The 22365-nt window shown below is 36.1% G+C and overlaps 1 long non-coding RNA gene and 1 pseudogene across 1 annotated transcript in view; both read right to left on the reverse strand.

Annotated features, from left to right (window-relative positions):
* LOC126001557 (uncharacterized) overlaps positions 1 to 22365 on the reverse strand; it is a 344243-nt gene that overhangs the window by 131074 nt on the left and 190804 nt on the right. The window lies entirely within an intron of this gene.
* Positions 22018 to 22091, reverse strand: LOC126002748 (uncharacterized; annotated as a pseudogene).

The following is a 22365-nucleotide window of genomic DNA, read 5'->3' on the forward strand; positions in this document are numbered from 1 at the left end:
AGCTATATAAAAGTAACTAGTCTTACTGATTTAAGCTTAACTACTAAACACAGGGATTTTGGGGGTTTTTTTTGGGAGGGTTGTGCTATTCCTGGTGTTGCTTAGGGGTTACTCCTCGCTCTGTGCACAGAAATAACTCCTGGCAAGCTCAAGGGACTTTTTGGGATGTTGGGGATCAAACCTAAATTGGCCACAAGCAAGGCAAATGCCCTACCCACAGTGCTATTACTCCAGCTAAAACACAGTTTTTAAAATATGACCAAATGTTTTGGGAATTAACATCAGTGATGAAAACCTGGTACAAACTAATACTATTAAAGTCATAAAGGTTTTTTTTTTTCTCGAGATTTAGGCAAGTTACATATATCCTTAAATAAATGGCTGGTTATATATTAATTATATTTAAAAAGTATTTTCCATATTTTCATTAATAACGACTTGATATACTATTAAAGCAGGCATCACAGTCCAGACTTAATTCTCATCTTTCTCTTGATTGAAAAAATCTAGAACAAGTTGCCAAGAAAACTTGGCTCAGATATTGGCTGTCCATTTTAAAATATAGCAAAATATAAATATAGTTTGACCCCAAGTTTTTTCTTACAAATGAACATCATTTGAAATGTTACAAATTTATTTAAAATTTAGTCATATTCCTGTTTCATAGTTTTCTAAATAGGACTTAACAACTTGCTGTCTGTCAGTCAGTGACCAAAACTGGAACTCTATTGCATTGCAGGGCTTTAAAAACACTTATGTATTTAATATTTACTAACAAAAACATTAAATATATTGGGAAAATGTGAAAACACCGAATCATTCATTTATTCAGATATTTACAAGATTGATTTCTTATTTAATATTTCCTTTTTAAAATATCTTAAGTTCATTTAAAATAAAATATAAGATTTGAGAAAGCTGATAGAGAGTTATGTATGAAACTCTTCAGCAACAAGACTATAAAGCTCAGTGGAAAAAAAAATTTTTTCTTTTGGTTTTGGGCCACCACCTGGTGACACTCAGGAGTTACTTCTGACTATGCATTCAGAAATTGCTCCTTTCTTGGGTGTACCATATAGGACACCGGGGGATCATACCCTACGTTAGTGCATGCAAGGCAGATGCCCTACCACTTGTGCCACTGCTCCGGACCCACAAAAATTTATTATAAATAAAAAGTGCATCTCTTAGAACCAGAGTGGTGGATAAAAGGCAAATGTGATTGGAGGAGGAATTGATGCGGGGAAGTGGACACTGGTAAAGGGATTGGTGTTAAAACATTGTATGCCTGAAATCTAATCATGAATAACTTTGTGGTTCATGGTGACTAAACAAAAAAATAAGTGTATCAAAATAAATCTAAGATTCATATGAGACAATATTTTGAAGATGCCATATAAAATTTTTCACCTACTATCTGCCTAGTGTCTCCAATGTTAGGGTTCTAAGGACTCTCACCTTCCTTGATAAGATGCAACACAGGGGCTTGGAATCCTGTCACCTATCACCTAGTCTTCTTGTGCTCTCTATTCATTTATTCCTCTTTGTCTCTAATGTAGATATTGATGGGTGAAAGTTTAAAGTCTCATTGCTCATAAGGGCTAAATCAAAATTTTCCTGTTGTTTTTGAGAGCTCTGTAAAAGTCTATTAAATCTATGAATGGGTCAATAAAAACATTTCAGAGCTAAGTAACAATAGTAATTAAAATTCATCATGATATTCTTGGCATAAAAGATTTCCTTAATGAAATAACCATTAAGCTGTCAGGTATATTAATTGGCACAGAGTTTTCTAAAAGAAAGTGGAAGAGAGGGTAATAGTTAAGTATCCCGAATGCTAAAGGAAATCAATAAGTATGGATGAAAGTGCTGTAAGACACATGACTTCTTTCCACTTACGAAACTTCTTTAAATTTGTTTTGTACCTCTAACCTCACATTCTTAATTTGTCTCTTCTGGGGAAAGTATAATCCTGTAAGTTAACAGCAGTGTACATTTCGACTTTTGAACATTTGGGGGAACAAGATGGATCACACCCAGTGGCACTCATTTATTACTCCTGATTCTGTGCTCAAAAAATATTTTCTGGGAGGCTGGGAGGCCATGCAATTACCAGTGATTGAACCCAGGTTGGCCCTGTGTAAGGCAGATGCCCTATCTACTCTGCTATTACTCTGACATTTGAATTTTGAAGTTTAAGTATAAGTTTTATGTAATAAAAAATGTGTAATGGAATGTCAACTTTTATTTATACTTTATCACTGATACTCTCTTGTTCCTCTTTGCAGAAAGAAAATAAAAAACAATACTAAAAGTTTGATCACTGTAAGATTTGTACTCTATCTTTACCACATAATTTTGGAGGGAGAAAATATCAACTTTATAGAACTTTAATGGAAAATGCAATTATCCCACTCTTCTACTGCCCCACCTAATGGCAAGAGAATATATATAGCAGACCTTTTCTTCATTGTACAGTTAAAGGTCAACAAAAATTATCCAGCGCTAATTTTCTTTATTCTGTGCAAATTTGAAGCCATGTTTTTTTTCTCTCCTCTCTCTTTACAGTCCTGACTTTATACCAAGTTAATTTATATGAGATTTTTCATGAAAATGTGATTGTAAATAAAACAAGAGAACATAATCCAACTCTAGCTAGTGGAAAGAACCTGGATTAGAATTCAGTTACTTGTTATTAAGTACAGCCGTAGGTCATGCATTTGAGCAAACTATATCTATTGTCCTGCTACTCTCTATTCACAATCTTTTTCACCTGAGACAAAGTATTGTGGTGACGTTTATCTGAAAGATCAGAAGGAAGTGCTTAGTTGCATATTCTTGCCCTAGAGAGATTGTGGAAATCACTCATATCACAGCCATCGCTACAAAGACATGAGGTGGGGGAAGCAAATAAGCTCACTGATTTTTCTGAAATCCTGCATTACATCTTTTCTGTAATAATACATGTTCTTGATGGAAAGATTAGGTCTCCAATTTGTGACATACATGCCTCTGGGTAGCAGCACCGATTTTTTTATTTCCTAGTACATAAATTTTCCCAGTTTTCTACACTTAACAATTGGATCATGACCTAGAAAATTTAGGATAGCATAATTTTAAGTTTGAACACTGAATTAGGGAAGGAGAAAAGAGAAAAAAGAGAATATATACCTTAAAATATTACAGCAGGATGAGAAAAAAAAAACTTGACAAAAATGTTTCCCAAGAATAACCCATATTTGTCAAATTTGGCATAATGTGTAAAATTTAGAATGCTTCCTGAAGCCCAGAGTTTGATGTGCTCTTTAAAATTAATCATGGTTCTTTGAAAGATTTTTCAGTATGGTCCTATATCAACTAAGTATTGACTTCCTGGTGTCTCAACAGCTGAATTTGATAAAATTCAAATAATATATATAAATAAATTTAAAATTCTATCGTTGGGTTTTTGCTTTTATTTGTGCCATTGTTATTATAGTATGATGGTTGTACTGGTGTTTCTGGATTATTTTCTATCTTAGTTACACCTACAAAATTTGAAAATATTGAAAAAAAAAAGAGTGTGAAAATAGTCAATCGTTATGGTCCTAAGTCTACCTCCCAAATATGTAACTATATTTAACATCTAAAAATCAATATCAGTCAGAGTGTGCCCTAACTAGCAACAGCTCAATCATTAAATTATCTATTTAGCTAGGAAGTTTCAGGTCTTTTTTCAGAAAGACATCTATTAAACAACTTTATGGCAACTCAGAGACTCTAGGGGTGAACGTCAAAAAATATGTATTTTTAAACAATGTTCCTGATGATTAAAACGCACATTTTGAACAGTGATAGTTACTGTAAGAAGAATGGCAAAGAGGACATTCGTCCACAAGGGCAAGGGACATAAAATTAATTATGCTGCTTCTTCCAGAAAATTTGACCATAGAATCCTTTTCACCCAGTAAACTACAGACTAAATTTTGTAGAATTAATGTAGATAGTAAGATTTTAATGATTTATTACCAGTTACTCTGCCCTAAGAACAAATTATACCGAAACATAAACAGATGGCTTTCAGTTATCTGTTTTTTAAAACAATCTAAGTAAATTGAAAACTACAATGTGTCATTATCATGTAACAGCTGCACCAAATACTTAGCAAACTAAAATTCAAGGTCATTTTGAATTCAAAAAAATGAGGTAAAATCAAGAAATTTATGTTTTGTGGTCCTTTTAAAAAGTAAAAGTACAGGACTAATCATGAGCTAGAATAAATAGCTTTGAGGAGATTGCTATGAAAGACTATATCATCCTTTCTATCACTGATTCTTCTCACACCTTCACTGCCATCCTCTCTTGTCTTGTCTATTTAGTGGTATGTCTTTACCTCTTGAGCTCATTTCGACACATTTTTATCACTAGAGAAGTTTATTGTTAATATAATTCATTTTCTCTATTTACCTACCTCCCCAGAGCCATAGATTATTTAAACACATTTTCTAGTGGTCTTTGCTCTGATAGAAAATGTCGCTTTACATTTCCCCAAGTCCATAGCAGATGAGGCTTTGATCCTGTATTTTACAAAAGGTAGTAAAGAACTGAGTAACCCCAGTTAATGTTGTTCTCTTTTTATAATTAATAGTTGTCTTCATCAGTTCAGCAGGTAGCTCAGCCAAACAAGATCAGGAAAGGGATGAAGATGAAATACAAATAGCTGACTATGGCTGGAGAGAGTAGGGCACTTGTATGCAGTTGAAGAATGCAGCCAGTGGGGCTGGAGAGATAACATGGAGGTAAGGCATTTGCCTTGCATGCAGGAAGGATGGTGGTTTGAATCCCGGCATCCTCTATGGCCCCCCCGTGCCAGACAGGAGCAAATTTCTGAGCAAAGAGCCAGGAGTAACCCCCTGAGCGCTGCTGGGTGTGACCCTCCCCCCCCACAAAAAAGAATGTAGTCGGCATTCTTCAACTCCCTGGCACAACATATGGTCCCTTTAGCACTGCCAGTAGTCACCCCTGGACACATAGTCAGGAGTAAGCTTTGAACACAACTAGGCGTGGCCCCCAGGCCAAACCAAAAAATAAAAATAAAGTAGCTGAACAACAGGATAAATGCTGAAGTTGTATAAAAATGTCTTCTTTATTCAATGTAACCTTAACTAGAACTGTCAAGATTGTAAACCTCCTTTTTTCTTACATAAGGAAATATTTCTTATGCCTTTCTGAAGTCTTGAGAGATGAAACAAAGACAAACTGAAGAAGATAATACTGATACTGAGTAATGGGAATAAAAGACTAGTCCCAAGGCATCTTCCTCTAGTCTTGTAGGAAAACATGAATTTACAACTCCAAGGTGGAGGTCCTGGAGAAGGCCACATGCTGGCAGCAAACCAATTGGTTTGATTCATTGGCTGGGGAAATAGAGTCCTAAGGATGAGGAATGTCATTTAAATATATTAAACTAAAATGACAAAGCTGTCTTCTAAACTCTTTATTTCTAAATAACTATTTATTCTCAAGTTTTTCAGATTATTCTCTTCTTTTAAAACACTTTGTTTTTAGGAAAATTCATCATTTAATAAAGTATTCCTTCCATAAGATGTAATGTAAAAAACAAATTAAAACCTAGTGCCTGGAGCTATTTAAAATAAACTTATTACTAAATTAAAAAATTAATATTGTTAAACATCAAAGATAGATGTTCCAGGAAACAAATTTCCAAAGAACTCCTTTTATTTACAAATTAATAGACAACCTACCCAAAGGAACTACTTAGCATTTAATATTCAACTAAGATAGAATTTTTTCTTGAGGCTGCATAGAGTTCCTATAAATGGACAAAATATAAAACCCAGAAGAATAAAAACATCTCTCATGTTTTCTTTTGTCCCTGTAATCAAAAACTCTATTTCCATTAAAAAGTGATTATTACATACATGGTGCAGAGATGGAGTATCAATTTGGGGAAAATATGATGTAAACCCGATGTAACTCCTTAACTATACTACATTAACTAAAGAGAAAGAAAAATACTAAAAAGTCAAAAAGTTAACCATGTGTACATACTTAATCAATAGGGGACTTTATAGCCAATGAGAAATTTGATGTAAATTTTGACTCTCTTAGATCATGCCTGGAATTACTTTTACAAAAAGTAAAGAGCAAGAAAGCAATGAAGAAATCAAGCAAGAAAGCAAGCAATCAGACAAAAGAAAGGAAAGAAGGAAGGAAGGAAGGAAGGAAGAAGGAAGGAAGGAAGGAAGGGAGGAAGGAAGGAAGGAAGGAAGGAAGGAAGGAAGGAAGGAAGGAAGGAAAGAAGGAAGGAAGGAGGGAAGGAAGGAGGGAGGGAGGGAAGGAAGGAAGGAGGGAGGGAGGGAAGGAGGGAAGGAAGGAAGGAGGGAAGCAAGGAAGGAAGGAAGGAGGGAAGCAAGGAGGGAAGGAAGGAAGGAAGGAAGGAAGAGGGAAGGAAGGAAGGAGGGAAGAGGGAAGGAAGGAGGGAAGAGGGAAGGAAGGGGGAAAGACAGAAGGAAGGAGGGAAGGAAGGAAGGAAGGAAGGAAGGAAGGAGGGAAGGAAGGAAGGAAGGAAGGAAGGAAGGAAGGAGGGAAGGAAGGAGGGAAGGAAGGAGGGAAGGAAGGAGGGAAGGAGGGAAGGAAGGAGGGAAGGAAGGAGGGAAGGAGGGAAGGAAGGAGGGAAGGAGGGAAGGAAGGAGGGAAGGAAGGAGGGAAGGAGGGAAGGAAGGAGGGAAGGAAGGAGGGAAGGAGGGAAGGAAGGAGGGAAGGAGGAAGGAAGGGAAGGAGGGAGGGAGGAAGGAGGGAAGGAGGGAAGGAAGGAGGGAAGGAGGGAAGGAAGGAGGGAAGGAAGGAGGGAAGGAAGGAGGGAAGGAGGGAAGGAAGGAGGGAAGGAGGGAAGGAAGGAGGGAAGGAAGGAAGGAAGGAGGAAAGGAACGAAGGAAGGAGGCAAGGAAGGAAGGAGGGAAGAGGGAAGGAAGGAAAGAAGGAAGGAAGAAGGTAAGGAAGGAAGGAGGGAAGGAAGGAAGGAAGAAGGGAAGGAAAGAAGGAGGGAGAAAGGAAGGAAGGAGGGAAGGAAGGAAGGGAGAAGGGAAGGAAGGACGGAGGGAAGGAAGGAGGGAAGGAAGGAAGAAGGGAAGGAAGGAGGGAAAGGAAGGAAGGAGGGAAGGAAGGAAGGAGGGAAAGAAGGAAGGAAAGAAGGAGAAAAGGAAGGAAGAGAGAAAAAGAGAAAGATGGGGCCAGTACAAACAGCACTTTTCTTTTTTTTTAATTTTTTTTATTTTAATTATGACAACAAAGATGCAAAGAAAGAGGACAGGGTAAAGTTACAGTGGAAGCACAATCACCCATAAACAGAATTCTCTCTCGGTAGTCCCATCGATGATATCCCAGCCTTGAACTTTCAGCCAAAGAACTTTAAGAAAAACAAAACTGAACCCATGTACAATACAATTACTTTGTCCCTCAAATCCTTAGTTGTAGTACATACTATTTCTTAGCAGCACACAATATAATAATCTAAAGACAAGGAAGGAAGACACAATATATAATCTAAAGACATTAGACTTATGTAACTCCTTAAACATTGAGGGCAAAGTACATTCATCTAGTTCCATGCGCATGCTTACTAGTTTAAGTTAACCTCAAAAGTTTTAGTGGGTTGTTTTTCTTAAGGATTGGAGTCAAGATCCAAACAGCACTTTTCAAGCATGAACCTGCATGTCTAATACCCTGTGCAGTCCATATGTGCTGTGCATGTGACTCACATGGCTCTACAGTCTGGGGTCCCTCGAGCTGCAGCAAGGTATGCAATGCCCAACTGACCATATATGTGTGAATACCATACCAGAAGTAAGCAAGTAAGTATCATAACAGTGTGAGACCACCACCAAGCACCTAGGCCAAAAGTGAACATACTCGTTGGGAAGGAATGTGGCACTCAGACAGTACATGTGTAAGCACCACAGTGACCTGGTGAGTATTACTAAACTGTGTGCAAAGCACCAAAATTAAAGGAGTGCGGTCATTGGCAAGCATGTGTATAAGCACTGCACCCAAAAGTGTGCAGCCTGAAGCCACAGCCTAGGGTGTGAATAGCACAACCATATGTGAAACCTCAACAAGTGTCACAACCAAGTGTACCAGCACCACAATATAACCCAATGTCAAGTCAAGCACATTTACCAAGAGAAGAGAATAAAAGACGAATTTAAAATGTAGAGAGGAGGGGCTGAAGAAATAGCAGGGAAATAAGGCGTTTGCCTTGCATGCAGAAGGATGGTGGTTCAAATCCTGGCATCCCATATGGTCCCCCGAGCCTGCCAGGAGCAATTTCTGAGAGTAGAGCCAGGAGTAACCTTTGAGCACTGCCGGGTGTGACCCAAAAATACAAAAAAAAAAGTTATTCAATTTTAAATTGCTATTAAATAGAACTTATGTTTGCATCTAATATTGGTTACTGGCTATCTAATTTTGGCTATTGGTTACTGTATGGAGGCATAAAATTTGTGTTCCAGAAGATTGGTCAATTGATCCAAAGTCCTTGGAGCATAGATATTTCTTCCAATTGCAAAACATCATTGTCACATTAAAGTAAATTGGCAAATAAGCAACTCAGACACACACACACACACACACACACTATTAATCAGAGTTAAAAGTACAACCATGTTAAGTAGAGTATTATTCTAAGTAGACGGATTAATTCTTGCTTGAGTAAGAATTTAATGATTTAGTTTTTCTGCTTGTATCATCCAGTTTTTTCCTCTCCTAGAAATAATTCTTTTTTTTTTTAACTAATCTACCTCTTTAGGCTCTACTCCCACTTATAAGATTTAAGATTTCTTCACATAACCCCGGGGCTCTTTATGGATACACTCTGGGGTTTGCAGGATTTACAGGCTATGTCTCTATGTATAGTTATGTGCTATAGCCTTCTTTTAATATGACTGTGCCTGTACAAAATGATAATTAGAATACTATTACAAAAGAAAAGAAAAAATATCATTCCTCAGTAGAGTCACTATTGTTTTTCTTATATTTTTCTTATTTTGTGCTCTTCTCTTCTGTACAATAGCCTATTTAAAAATAAAAAAAAAAGAAGAGCAGATAGAGTTTAGTGTTGGATTTAAGAGTCTTCAGTCTTCAAATGCCTTTCCTATTACCTGGTAAGTGTTTTATTATCTACAGAAAAAACAACAGCCAAATTTACAAGTCTAATATGAATCTCAACTAAGGTAATTTCTGTGAAATTCACTTTTAAATTGAAAAGGACTATGGAAAATTTTTGTATAGGATTTATCACAATGAGGTCTCCATACACTCAAGCTATTTTTGATAAAAGAATTAAAATGCTTTAGAAAGACTATGGAAAGGCAAAGAATAACATAGATGATACATAATAATAGATAAAATAACAGAAGGGTATATCTTGCTAACTTGTAATAATCTATAAATTTCTGAGCAGACAGTCATCTCTAATCTTTTATTTCTTACATTTCTAATGGAAATATATTTATTTTTAAATCTGATTGTTTAATTTTAAATAGGAGAGAAAAAAATTAGAAAAGCTTAGGTGAAAACAGAAAGGCTCAAAAAACAAAAAAGCTTGACAGTCTCATGATGGAAATATTTTCAAGTATGGGATCAAAACTTGAAATGTACTTTGCAGTACATTTCTGAGTCATGTTGAAAAATGCTTTTCCAGATACTTAAAAATTGCTTTACCTTCAAAAGTTAAATTATAGTGAAATTCGAAACAAAGAGCAATTCCATCAATTCAAGATGGAATGAAAGTATCATCTGTGAATATGTGTATCAGCCAGACAGAATGGTTTAGCAAAAGTAGTGTTTACAAATCAAACTTGGTTGTACCTTTTTCTATGTAAGATAATAAAATATACCAAGACATAGAAATATTTTGTTTATATGTCTCCAGGTACACACAATTGATTCCTGAGTTTATTTGTGCAAAACATAAAAACATAAATATGGTGTGCAGAGAGGAAGCCTTGACAAAGACAGCTGTGAGAGCTGTGAGTTCCAGAACTATATATCACCTTATGTCTACTCAAATAAAACAGAGAGAAATTAAACACTGGTCCTAGAAACAACAAAAGTTTAATTTTAGCAAAACATAAATCTTAAGTTAGAAAAATGTCAGTCGGGATGAAAAATAAGAGTTAATAAGTCGAGAGGAAATTTGAATAAAAGCTCTTACAATTCGAATTTTTCACATGTCCTTTAGAAATTTGTTTTGTCCAGGAAGGATGAAAATCCATCGAGCCACTTAGACAAATCCTCTGAAATCTGAAAGACCATGCTCTAATTGGAAATGAAATATCTGAGAAAAGACATTCAAAAGGCCATATGGCCCAAATAGCCAATTATCTGGGAGAAATTGCTATTTACATGGTTGCCGTCTTACAATCTTTTTAAAATTATAAAAAGAAAATGAATAACTTAATATTTTCCACCTCATATTCACACAGGATTCTAAAACCCACTTTTTATCAAGATGTATGCATTTAATATCTTCAAGGCTTTAAAATATCTTGGCTATTTACTTTTATTATTGAAACCTAAATAGAAGTTTTGGTATTTTCCTCATATTATATGCTTTTCATTTCAAGTGTTACGTTTCAGGTAATTTAAACATAATATAACCTCCTTCCTGTATCTTGTTTTTTGTTCTATCAAATATGGATAATCATAGTACACAGAAGTTCTGGCACTTGGATAGGCACTCAATAAATATATATTACAAAATACTGAATTACAAACTCATTTGATATTTTTTGCTTTCTCTCTGATTTATTCTTAGATGAATTAGTAGCAGAATTCAAATTACATATGTAAGTCTCTTTGCATAAAACATTCATCAGATATTTATATATTATGTTCTTATAACAAAATATTTTAATGATCTTAAGAGTTCAGACACTGGTGGGCAAAGAAAATTGACTAAATACTATTTCCAGAAAATTTTGAAGCCTCAAAATCCTCTCCAGTATATCTGGACATACCCAATAAACAAATAATTTCACCTAGTTTGTTTTTACAACAGTTCCCTATGAGCCACTGTCCCAATTCCATGTCTTTCCTCACTGCTCTGTGCTCTCTTTCTTCCCTGCTTTTTCTCTAGTATAGACATAGCTCTCCTCATACTCTGTGAATAATTTGATATAATTCTGTGATTATAGAGATTAAAAGAATATTGGAGGAAAAAATAATACAATTATTGAAAAGTCAGTCAAATTAATACTTCTAAAATAGCTGTAAGGGCTGGGGAGATAGTACAGTGGATAAGTTATCTACCCTGTGAAAAGCATAACCTTGTTCAACCCCAGGTTCCTCATGTAGTGCCCTGAACATCATCTGGGTGACCCTTGAGTGTAGATCCAGAAGTAAGCTCTGAGCACTGGCCCCAAATCAAAACAAATAAACAAAAATAAACACAAATTATTATAATCAAGTCACCTTTGCTATGAGGATTACTGTAAATCTCTGCCACAATTGTGTCTATAAACTTATGATTTAATCCCTATAGAAGCTTTTTGATATAAATTTATTTCTCAGAGTCTTACAGAACAATCTTTCTCTTCCCAAACTATATCTTGAGCAACATAGTGTAAAGTTAAATAAAAATGTATAGTACTGAGTATACTTTCTAAAGTATTCTACAGGTTCAATTGCAGTACATATAAAAAATCCAATGATGTTCTCTAAGGACATATAACAAACAGTAAAATTTGCATGTAATCATAAATATCGCTAAGTAGCCAGATCAAATTGAGAAAAAAAGATAGGAAGCATTGTTATATCTGACTTCTAACTATACTATGAAGTTATAGTAATAAGACATTATGTTACTAGAATAAAAAGTCATTCAGATCAATTAATTAAAAGTCCAAATATACACTGAAAAGTACATGCCAAAGTACAGTTAATTTACAACAAAGATTTCAGTTTATTGAGTGGAGCAAGAAAATCATCTTGAGTAAATAGTGTTGTGAAAACTGGAAAATCGTGAAACTAGACCATATCTCACACCATAAAGGTTAAATATCAGTTAAATATCATAGTCTTACACCAGAACACATAAAATCATTTATTAAAGTATAGAAAAATACCCTAAGATATTGACAACAGAATTATCTTCAATAGAGTGCACTGGCAAAGATATTAAAAGAGAAATGAACTGGAACTATTACTAACAAAGTTTTTACAGTGTACCAGGGCTAAATTTAAAACATTTTTTATTGAATGGGAGAAAATAGTCACATTAAATCTGATGATGGGTTAAAATTCAAGACATATAAAGCCCTCACAAAATTCAACAATAAAACACCAACTCCATCAAAAAATGAGAAGAAATGAAAAGACATTTACTTAAGAAGACATACGGAAAACCAAAAAGCATATGAAAAAGTATTTAGCACCACAATCAGGCAAATCAATATCAAAATGTAATGAGATACTACTTCATACCAGAAAGACTAAACATGCATATGTAAGTACAGTTTTAAAGAGTAAAATTAGCTAGTGTTATTGGAAATGTGGTGAGGCAGAAAACCTGTCACCCTGTTGGTAGAAATATAAACTTGTTCAGTCTCTATGGAAAATGGTACTTTTTTTGTTTTTGGTTTTCTGGTTACACCCAGCTCACTCAAGGGTTACTCCTGGCTCTAGGCACAGAAATTGCCCCTGGCAGGTTTGGGGGACCATATGGGATGCCGGATTCAAGCCACCATCCTTCTGCATGAAAGGCAAACACCTTACCTCCATGCTCTCTCTCCGGCCCTGAAAATGGTACTTTTTTTTTTCCTAAAACTAAAAAATTTGAACCACTGTATAACACAGCCTTAAAAAAATAAAATGAAATCTTACATTTTGCTCTAAATTGAATGGAGCTGGACATACTAAGTGAAATTGGTCAAAGAGAGGACAAACACATGATACTTTCAATCATATGTGGCATGTGAAAACTACAACAACAAAAGATTAAAGAGTACCTAATGGCAACAACCCCTTGTATTTCAAATACAGAACTAAAGGTACCAAATGTGGAAGGGAGGTGTGAGAGGAGCATAGAGAAAAGTGAAAAAGAAAGATACCAGGGACAGTGGAATCATTGACATTCTAGGATGAGTCGAGGGATAATAATCTTGATCAGAAAAATATACATGGAATTGTAAACACTACTATTATCATGTTACCTCAGCCACAACAAAATATTGATTTAAATGATCAGTGTTTAAATTTCCAGTATTTTACTTTGCTCAAAGTTTTATCTTCTTTTAAATATGACCATTCTTCCTAATAAGCTGAAATCCTCCAATCACAATTAGAATATCTTCTCCAGTATAAAACTCCATTTTTTGTCTGTTGAAGAATGCCAAACACCTGGACGTTAAAATATGTGTTGTGTTGTTCAAATGCATATTTAATTATAAATGCATATATGAAAGGATATGTTGTATTTTATTTATAAATTTATTTTCAGTCGACACATGCTGTGAGAATGCATTAGCATATGAGTAATGCTTGCACAGTAACATATGTGAGTCTCAGTGGGAAAGTGAGAGTAAAGAACTCTGAGTCAGAAGACCAGAAGCTTCTTCATTACTAGCTATGTAATCATGAAAACTCACTTAGTCTAAGGCAATCTTGAATTCTCGTAACATGAGGATAAAAACTTACTGCCAATCCTACCTCTAAGTTCTTGTTAAAGATAAATAAGGAATATTTTATCAGTATCTTGACTTTATTGTACTTTTATATTAGAAATAATTATCAGATGTATTCGACATTAACTTCATTTGATATCAAACAAAAATATAACTTTTCAGTTTATATTTAAATCATCTATGCATAGTCATCTTTGTATATATTATTTTTCAAAAATATTAATAAATTCTGACTTACTACAATAGAAATTACAGATTCCATAGAGAGTCAGCTACTGCTGTTGTTCATTTAGTTTTAGAACTAATTAAATTTGATTCAGAAGCAACTATAAAAAAATATAGACACAAGCAAAATAGTATGCTATTAGTATATCGTGTAAATTGCTAAAGAAATGTATAATATAAAATATTAATGGCTCCAAAATGAATTGGTTATGTAATTTTATTATGCTTACTATTCTTGTACAATTTAATTTGACATTGTTTAATAATGAAAAATAAGTTGATACCTGACCATTGATGGAATATAAAGTAGTATTGGTGAAAAATGGCTCAAATGTGTTACAGAAACAGATAAAATAACATCTATTGCTTGCTTAAGTGTTGGGATGAATGAAGAATTGAAAAATAGTATCAGGGTGAGTGAGTAAGAAATGGCTGACTGTGGGGATTGCCAGATGAAGTGCTGATTGCTCTACCTGCGGAGTCTCCGCCCTGCTTTGCTTCTTCTGAGGAAACTGAGGACCTGAAGGGAGCCCTGTCCTGTGTTTCTATGTCTTTTCTGAATTTTTGAAGCTCTCCTCAGAGCCCTGGGAAGTGAACCCAAAAAAACCTGCATTCTAAAGCTACCCAGTGAGCCAGTGAGTGAGTAAGAAATGGCTGACCGTGGGACTTTCCAGGTGGAGTGCTGATTGCTCTACCTGCGGAGTCTCTGCCCTGCTCTGCTTCTTCTGAGGAAACTGAAGACCTGAAGGGAGTCCTGTCCTGTGCTTCTCTGTCTTTTCTGAATTCTTGAAGCTCTCCTCCAAGCCCTGGGAAGCGAACCCCCAAAAAACTGCATTCTGAAGCTACCTGCGAGCGAGTTGAGTGAGTAAGAAATGGCTGACTTAACAAGCCCAGAAAGGGGAAGCCGCTAAACTCTGCTGGAACTCAGATGCCAGCACCCCTATCTGCCTGTCTTCTGTGCTGTGCTCCATTTTTGGACTGATTTAATCCTGTGTGTGGCTCATCTGCTGATGGCTCGCCTTCCCTGGAGCCTTCCCTGGAGGTGAGCTTACAAGCCCAGAAAGGGGAAGCTGCTGAACTCTGCTGGAACTCAGATGCCAGCACCCCTATCTGCCTGTCTTCTGTACTGTGCTACATTTTCAGCCTGATTCATCCTGTGTGTGGCTCATCTGCGGATGGCTCACCTTACCTGGAGCCTTCCATGGAGGTGAGCTTACATGCCCAGAAAGATGAAGCCACTGAACTCTGCTGGAACTCAGATGCCAGCATCCCTATCTGTCTGTCTTCTGTGCTGTTCTCCATTTTTGGCCTGATTTCATCCTGTGTGTGGCTCATCTGCGGAAGGCTTGCATTCCCTGGAGCCTTCCCTGGAGGTGAGTTTACAAGCCCAGAAAGGGTGGAGCCAGAGGAGCACAGCCACTCCACTTCCCTTCCCAGCCAAGCACATCATTTAGCCAATAAGTACAACGACAACACGTAGAAAAACCCACAATACAAGTGTGACAATGGGGAGACAATGCAGGCCAGCGCCAGACATAGAGAATGATGATGGCAACTCAGATAACTTGAACATGACCAACCAACTAGTCAGTCTCTCAGATAAGGAGTTTAGAGTTGCAATATGGAAGATGTTCAGAGCTCAAAGAAAGTATAGAAGAGAACACTAATAAGAATCGAGAGAATATGAAGATAGAAATCAGAAAACTCCAAACTAAAATTTCAGGTCAAATAACAGGTCTGAAAAACTCAGTAGATGAATTGAAGAAAAACATGCTTGAGCTTCCCCATAGGGTTAACAGTAGCTGAGGATAGAATTAGTACACTGGAAGATGAGAGGAGTAACAACTCCATACAGCAGAAGAGATTGGAAAAGAGCCTTAAAGCAAATGATCAAACAATGGAAAAATTACTCAAAGAATGGGAACAGATGAAAATAGAAGTCTATGATAAGCTCAACAGAAACAACGTAAGAATCATTGGAGTCCCAGAGACCCAGGAAGAAAATCTCCAGGAAGAATCAATGGTCAAGAACATCATTAAAGAGAAACTACCAGAGCTAATGATTACATGCGATCAAATCCTGCATGCCCAAAGAGTACCAACTAAAAGAGACCCCAGAAAAAACACCCCAAGACACATCCTAGTCACGATGATGAATGAATCCCACAGATAGAGACAGATTTCTGAAAGCAGCAAGATCAAAAAGAGAAATTACATTCTAGGGCTTTACTGCAGGCCTGTCACCGGAAACAGTCAAGGCCAGAAGGCAGTATTGGGACATAGTGAGAAAACTCAATGAAATAAATGCTTCATCTAGAATACTGCACCCAGCAAAACTCACTTTCAGATTGAAGGAACAATACATGGTTTCAAAGACAAACCACAGTTCAGAAACTTTACAGACTCAAAACCATTCTTAAAAGAAAAACTGAATGGCCTACTTTAAGACAAGACTGACCAACAGACACACCAAACTTTGATATAAAGATGGCACTAACTCCCAGGACAATTCTTTCTCTCAATGTTAATGGAATAAATGCACCATTTAAGAGACACAGAGTGGCTAAATGGATCAAAAAAAACTCAATCCAACCTTCCGCTGCCTACAAGAAATGGACCTGAATAGTCAGAACAAACATAAACTCAAAATAAAAGGCTGGAGGAAAATCATCCAAGCAAACAACACCCATAAAAAGCTGGAGTGGCCATAATATCAGATAATGCAAACTTTATACTTAGGAAAGTTGTAAGGGACAAAGATAAACATTTTGTATTAATCAAGGGATACGTACAGCAGGAAGAAATCACTCTCCTAAACATATATGCATCGAATGAGGGGCCAGCAAAATATTTAATACAATTGTTGATGAATCTGAAAAATAATATCAATAACAACACAATAATTGTGGGAGACCACAACATGGCATTGTCAATACTTGACAGGTCAACCACACTGAAACCCAACAAGAATATACTAGACATGAGGAGAGAAATGAAAGAAAGATGCCTAGTAGATATATACAGGAAACTCCACCCCCAGAAGCCTGGATACACATTCTTCTCTAATGTACATGGGACATTCTCCAGGATAGACTACATGCTAGCACAGAAAACATACCTCCATAATATCAAGAGGATAGAAATTTTTCAGGCTACCTTCGCTGACCACAAGGCCCTGAAATTATGTGAATTACAAAGGGACACAGAACAAAATCTTTAATACCTGAAAGTTAAACACCCTAATACTGAATAACCAGTGGGTCCGAGATGAAATCAAAGAGGAAATCAAAACCTTCCTAGAAACAAATGACTATGGAGACACAAACTATCAGAGCCTATCGGACACAGCAAAAGCGAAACTGAGAGGAAAATTTATAGCTTTGCAAGCACACATCAGGAAAGAAGAAAGGGCATACCTGAATAGCTTAATGACGCAGCTCATAGAATTAGAAAGTACTCAACGAAAGGACTCAAAAATAGGGAGACAGAAGAAAATAACAAAGCTGAGAGCAGAAATCAATGAAGTGGAAACCCAAAAACCAATCCAAAAGATCAATGAAAGCAGAAGTTGGTTCTTTGAAAAAATAAACAAGATTGATAAACCACTGGCAAAATTAACAAAGAAAGAGAGAGAGATAAACTTGATAACTCATATTAGGAATGAAAAAGGAGAGATCACTACTGATATGGTAGAGATCCAAAGGGTAATCAGAAACTACTTTGAGAAACTCTATGCCACTAAAAATGAAAATCTGGAAGAAATGGATAAATTTTTGAACTCATATAATTTTCCCCCATTGAATGAAGAGGAAGTAGCATATCTAAACACACCCATCACTATTGAGGAAATTAAGACACTAATCAAATGTCTGCCCCAAAACAAAAGTCCAGGCCCAGATGGATTTACTAATGAATTCTTTTAAACCTTTCAAGAGGAACTTCTACCAATGCTGGCAAGACTCTTTCATGAAATTGAAAAAACAGGAACACTTCCAAATAGCTTTTATGAAGCCAACATCACCTTGATACCTAAACCAGACAGAGATGCTACCAAAAAAGAAAATTACAGACCAATATCGCTGATGAATACAGATGCAAAGATCCTCAACAAAATCCTGGCAAATAGGATTCAATGCCTCATTAAGAAGATCATTCACTACGATCAAATAGGTTTTATCCCAGGAATGCAAGGCTAGTTTAACATCCATAAATCTATCAACATAAAACACAACATAAACAACAAGAAAAATAGAAATCACATGATCATATCAATAGACGCAGAGAAAGCATTTGATAAGGTCCAACACCCATTCTTGATCAAAACTCTTAGCAAGATGGGAATGGAAGGAACTTTTCTCAATATAGATAAGGCCATCTACCACAAGCCAGAGGCAAATATTGTCCTCAATAGAGAAAAACTGAAAGTCTTTCCTCTAAAGTCTGGCACAATACAAGGTTGTCCTCTCTCACCACTCCTATTCAACATAGCAGTGGAAGTACTTGCTATAGCGATTAGGCAAGAAAAAGATATCAAGGGAATCCAAATAGGAAAGGAAGAAGTCAAACTTTCGCTGTTTGCAGATGACATGTTACTCTACCTAGAAAACCCTAAAGTCTTTAAGAAAAAGCTTCTAGAAACAATAGACTCATATAGCAAGGTGGCAGGCTACAGAATTAACACACAAAAATCAATGGCCTTTCTATACACCAATAGTAATAAGGAAGAAATGAACATTAAGAAAACAACCCCATTCACAATAGTGCCACACAAACTCAAATATCTTGGAATCAACTTGACTAAAAATGTGAAGTACCTATACAAAGAAAACTATAAAACTCTGCTCCAAGAAATAAGAGAGGACATACGGAAATGGAAGCACATACCCTGCTCATGAATTGGCAGGATTAACATCATCAAAATGGCAATACTCCCCAAAGCATTGTACAGATTTAATGCGATCCTTCTACAGATACCCATGACCTTCTTCAAAGAAGTGGATCAGGCACTTTTGAAATTCATTTCAAACAATAAACACCCTAGAATAGCTAAAATAATCATTGGGAAAAAGAATATGGGAGGAATTACTTTCCCCAACTTTAAACTGTACTACAAAGCAATAGTTATCAAAATAGCATGGTATTGGAATAAAGACAGTCCCTCAGATCAGTGGAATACTCAAAAAATACTCAAAGAATGTTCCCCAGACATACAATCACCTAATTTTTGATAAAGGAGCAAGAAATCCTAAATGGAGCAAAGAAAGCCTCTTCAACAAGTGGTGTTGGCACAACTGGCTAGCCATTTGCAAAAAATTGAACTTAGACCCCCAGCTAACATCATGTATGAAGGTTAAATCCAAATGGATGAAAACCTCGATATCAGACCCAAAATCATAAGATATATAGAACAATATGTAGGTAAAACATTCCTGGACATTGAGACTAAAGGCATCTTCAAAGAGAAAACTGCACTCTCCAAGCAAGTGAAAGCAGAGATTAACAAATGGGAATATATTAAACTGAGAAGCTTCTGCACCTCAAAAATAATAGTGCCCAGGATACAAGAGCTCCCACTGAGAGGGAGAAACTATTCACCAAATACCCATCAGTTAAGGGGCTAATCTCCAAAATATACAAGGCACTGACAGAACTTTACAAGAAAAAAAACCATTTAATCCCATCAAAAAATGTGGAGAAGAAATGGACAGACACTTTGACAAAGAAGAAATACAAATGGCCAAAAGACACATGAAAAAATGCTCCACATCAGTAATCATCAGGGAGATGCAAATCAAAACAACTATGAGGTACCACCTCACACCCCAGAAATTGGCACACATCACAAAGAATGAGAACAAGCCATGTTGGCGGGGATGTGGAGAGAAAGGAACTCTTATCCACTGCTGGTGGGAATGCAGTCTAATTCAACTTCTATGGAAAGCAATATGGAGATTCCTCCAAAAACTGGAAATCGAGCTCCCATAAGACCCAGCTATACCACTCCTAGGAATATACCCTAGAAACACAAAAATACAATACAAAAACCCCTTCGTTACACCTATATTCATTGCAGCACTATTTACCATAGCAAGACTCTGGAAATAGCCAAGATACCCTTCAACAGATGAATGGCTAAAGAAACTGTGGTACATATACACAATGGAATATTATGCAGCTGTCAGGAGAGATGAAGTCATGAAATTTTCCTATACATGGATGTACATGGAATTTATTATGCTGAGTGAAATAATTCAGAGAGAGAGAGAAAGACACAGAATGGTCTCACTCATCTATGGGTTTTAAGAAAAATGAAAGACATTTTTGCAAGAATAACTTTCAGACACAAAAGAGAAAAGAGCTGGAAGTTACAGCTCACCTCATGAAGCTCACCACAAACAGGGATGAGTTTAGTTAGAGAAATAACTACGTTTTGAACTATTCTAATAATGATAATGTACAAGGGAAATAGAAAGCCTGTCTAGAGTACAGGTGGGGGTTGGGTGGGGCGGAGGAAGATTTGGGACATTGGTGATTGGAATGTTGCACTGGTGATGGGTGGTGTTCTTTACATGACTGAAACCCAAACACAATCATGCATGTAATAAATTTGTTTAAATAAAAAAATTTAAAAAAAAGAAAAATAGTATCAGGATTCTGGTTGATAACTAGGAAAATAAATATAAAATGAACAGTCAGTAACCTTTTTAGAAAAGTAAAAACACACACATAACTTTATAATATAATGTGGGTTAAGAAGAGAATATTAGGAAATAGCATTGCGTATGGGACACAGAAAAAATCATTAGGGAGACTCAATTAGTAATAGAATTTCTTGAAATTAATATACATGGCCAGGAGTGTCAAAAATAATGAGATGATAATATCTATAAATTAAGGACAAGAGCAATAATGCAGCAGGTAGTATGGTAGAGCACTTGTCTTGCATGAGGCTGGCTTAGGTTTGATCCTTGGCACCCCATATGGTCCCTAGATTCATCCAGAAGTGATCAATGAGCATGGAGCCAAGAGTAAGCTCGGGATTCTTCTGGGTGTGGCCCCCAACAAAAATAATCCATAATTTAAGGCAAAAAGAAGAGGTAGAAAAGGTCATTTAAAATTGCAATGAGTTGATTACATTAATGAGGAAATAAAAGAATTGGCCTTGAATTAATAAAACAATTTCACTCATTCAAGAAAAAGAAAATAAATCAGCCTGAAAACAGATGTGCATACTATTTGAGATGTGAGATAAAAAAGAATTTAAAAAGGGAAACAGGGCTATAATACAGTGAGTAGGGCATTGGCTTTACATGGTGCCATCCACGTACAATCTCTGGCATTCCATATGGTCTCTCATGTCTGCCATGAATAATTCCTGAACAGAGACAGGATTAATTCCTGAGCATCACTGGGTATGGTCCCCTCAAATAAAAGAAGTTAAAAACAGATGATCTGAGAAGTATCTTTACTTTATATTTTAAATATATCTGTATAGCTTACCACAAAGATTGGTAAGTGTGGTTAGATAAATAGTCACACCAACAACTATCATGAAAATGGTAGTGAGTGAGAGAAATAGAATGCCTCTCTCAAAGACAGGCAGGATTTGGTGGAGGAGAGAAATGGGAGAAATTGGTGGTGGGAAGGTTGCACTGATGAAGGGGGGATGTACTTTTATGACTGAAACCCAACTACAAATATGTTTGTAATTATGGTGCTTAAATAAAGATATTAAAATAATTAAATAAAATAAATCTAGATGAAATAAAAAAGGCATGCTAAAAATAAAATAAATAAATATATCTGTCTAAGGTACAGAAATCTGGGCTAACATTTTTCTTTTCAGCAATTTCAACATATCAATATATTTCATCTTGCTTACATAATTTATGAGGATAAGCCTATTACTATTTTTCAACTGTAGGTGATTTGCCTTTTTACTCCTGAACGCCCTCATGGTTTTTCTTTCCTTTTAGAGATTTGCTTTTTATTTACCTATTTTATAAAGTGTAAATTTAAGGGGAATGAGAGATATTACAATATATAAGTATTTTGTCTTGCATGTTGCCAGTCTGAGGTTTCATCCTCAGACCCACACATAGTCCTTGGAACACTTCCTACTGTACCTCCTCTTTCTATACAGTCAGTGTAAAGAACACAGCCTGTCGTAAGAATTGGGAGGCCTTATTTTTACTTTTCTTTTTTTGATTGTATATATGTGCATAAGTGTTTCAATTTTGTTCTTTTTTTTTCCACTAACCAGCTTTCCCCACACCATGTTAGAAGGTTTTCTATTTTGTTTTTTCATGAATGGGGTAGTTGGTGCCACAGCCAGTTGTAATCAGAGCTTACTTCTGGCTCTGTGTTCAGGAAACCATGTGTGGTGATGGGAGATGCTGGTGATATTTTCTCTCTCTGTTTCTTTCAATTTTCCCCAATTAGCATAATGTAACCATTT

This window comes from Suncus etruscus, chromosome 2 (assembly GCF_024139225.1).
Source record: "Suncus etruscus isolate mSunEtr1 chromosome 2, mSunEtr1.pri.cur, whole genome shotgun sequence".
Classification (NCBI taxonomy): domain Eukaryota; kingdom Metazoa; phylum Chordata; class Mammalia; order Eulipotyphla; family Soricidae; genus Suncus; species Suncus etruscus.